Source organism: Salarias fasciatus, chromosome 6, assembly GCF_902148845.1.
Source record: "Salarias fasciatus chromosome 6, fSalaFa1.1, whole genome shotgun sequence".
In the NCBI taxonomy this organism is placed as follows: Eukaryota; Metazoa; Chordata; class Actinopteri; order Blenniiformes; family Blenniidae; genus Salarias; species Salarias fasciatus.
In genome coordinates, this window is record NC_043750.1 from 37166350 (window position 1) to 37169220 (window position 2871).

Here is a 2871-nt window from a genome sequence, read left to right on the forward strand (position 1 = left end):
TTTAAGCTTGATCGTGTTGGTTCATGTCAGATTATCCTATTATGTACTGTGACTGATGGCTTCTCACAGAAGGTTATCACAGAAACTATCAAACAAAACTGGACAGCCCAATTTACCCTGAATTAAAAACACAACAAATTTAGAGGGAGTAGCCCAACAGAACGCTGAGGCACAGTGAGCAGGAAAGTTTTTATATATATATATATATATATATATATATATATATATATATATATATATTTACAAATCAACAGACCCAATTGAAAACACATAGCACAATAACTGAGGTCAGATTTGATTTTCTTTCACTCAAACCAGACCGAAAAAACAAAATCGCTCCAGTTATGAAGCCAAAGTATTTTGGTTTTTGACTTTTACTCAAACAGACAAACCACATGTACAATACCAACAAGTCTCTGGAAAATGAAAGAAGAAAAATCATAATAAAAGCAGCTCTGAGCTAGTTTCCAGACCGGAGTGTCAAAAAAGGAAAAAAAAAATGGCAAAGCTGGAAGAAAAGTTCAAATACTGCAAGGCTTTTAAAGATGAAGGGACATCTAACTAAGAATGACGGGGATTCTGAACACTTCAAAATCCCTAATCCATTTGATTTCAGGGTAAATACATAATGCTCCAAAGATATTATGAAACAAAAATAGATTGATTTTAAACCAGAGACTAATCCACTGACAGGTTCCAGTCACACAGAAACCTGAGTGAGGAAAGCTCGATCCCAGATGAGCTCCTACAGTTAATAAAATACTCTTTCATTTCATATCTCCAGAGACAGACTGGCGTGCAGCCAGAGTTTATCTGCTGGGAAGGAGAGGGGGAAAGAAAGCACGTGCAGTTTGAGATATCAGACTGCGCCTTTTGCTTCACCTTCAGTATAAATCAGTCAGAAACCACATCTATAATTAGAGTAGCTCAGCTGCTATACTGCTTTTGTGCTGCTGCACTTTCCTAATCTGAGCAATTGCCACGTCAGGGGCAAATTTCTATGTCTAACACGCCATCTAGTGGTTTTTCTGGGAATTAAAAACATATTCATCAGACTATTTGGCCTCTAGATCAGGTTTAACAAGCTGAAACCTTGTAGAATTAGTTTGAGAAACCACAATAATCTCAAAGACTTTTTTTTTTCTTTTTTTACTTCACGGATGTAAACCTGCAGGATTCTCAGTCCTGGTCCTCTAATCCTGGTCCTCCAGGTCTGGTGTCCTGCATGTCTCAGGTCTCTCTCAGTTGCAACAAGCCTGATTGCAAAGAGGGCTCGAGATTTTAAAAAAGCATGATTAAGATATTACATCAGATTGAAGCAGGGAGAAAACTAAAACATGCAGGATCCCTTGAAGACCAGACTAAAGCAACACGGAACAGAAGAGCAATTATAGCCAGAAATACCAAATAATTTAGATTATTAGATAATTTATTATTATTAGATACTCAAAAAACTGAGGAATGAAATTCTTATAAGTAAAATTCTATGGCAATAAAATAAACATTTTAAAAATAGTAAAAGTCTCAAATAAAAAACATCAATAAAATTTCAATAAAGTGCAAATAAAAACATTGCTTTATAACCTGTTCATCAATGTGACAATTTAGAAGTTGTCTTTTTTGCTCAGCAACAACACCACCAAAAAGCCCTCTAAAATTCGCAACAAACTCCTCAAAACTGTATTAAATGAACATTACAAACAGTCACAACAGTCATTTTCTTCACTCGTGGTCTTAATGAGATACATGGCTCTACCTCCCAGACACGATCAGGTCCGGTCTGGAATGGGTCAAAAATACAAGAGGAGGATTTAATATTCTTTTCTTTACCTTTCATCCACTGGCTGATGCATGTAGTTCTTCAATTGTCCACCAGATGAAGCCCCAGTAAAAAGTTTTACTGGTCCTCCGCAGTGCTCTAGACAAAGTGTGAAAGCATTTAGGGATTATTACAAATGAAGAGGCTGTGGGTTCAAAATAAAGTTCGAGAAAGTCTCATGCACGTATAGGAAGAACATGCAGTCCCTCCCCAAACACAACCAGGACTCCAACTTGATATTAAATGAAATCATTAACTGGTACACCCCAGCACCAAGGTCCTTTACTCTTAAAATCTGCAGTTTTAGACCTGAGAAACATCTTGGTCGTGTTTGCCTTCTCCAAGCCCCGGCCGGTACTTGAACCCTGGATCTTCTTGCTGTGAGGCAAGGGGGGTAATCACTGCGCCACCGTGCAGCCCCTTCCTTTAAATACATTATATAGTCATACAAAGATGCTTAAATCCCTGTATTATTTCTTGATGATGATTTACAGATCAACGTTCCTAAAACAAAGGAAGTCTGTCTTGACTTTAGACGTGCCACTCAGGTTCCTCATCACAGTGTCGTTCACAATCAGGGAGTTGAACTGGTGAGCAGTTACAAATATCTGGGCACTATAATAGATAACTCGCTCAAATTTTGATGTGAACTGTGACATGCTCTGTAAAAAGGGTCAGCAGCGCCTATTTTGTCTGAGGAATCTCGCCAAATTCCAGGTAGACAGAAGCCTGATGAAAATGTTTTACTGTGCCTTTATCGAGTCTGTTCTTTCCTTCTGTATCCTGTGTTGGTACGGTAACCTTACTGCCAAGGATAAAAACTCCTTAGGGAAAATTGTGCGCGTTGCCTCCAAAGTAGCCGGGGTGAAGTTCAGTAGCCTGGAGGAAATTTATAACACTCAGCTGCTTAAGAAAGCCAAGAACATTCGCAGAGACGGAACCCACCCTCTGCATCAGGAGTATCAGCTCCTTCCCTCTGGCCTCCGCTTCACCATCCCTCTAGCTTCTAAAAACAGATATAAATTCTCCTTTGTGCCTCTCTCCAGCCGCGC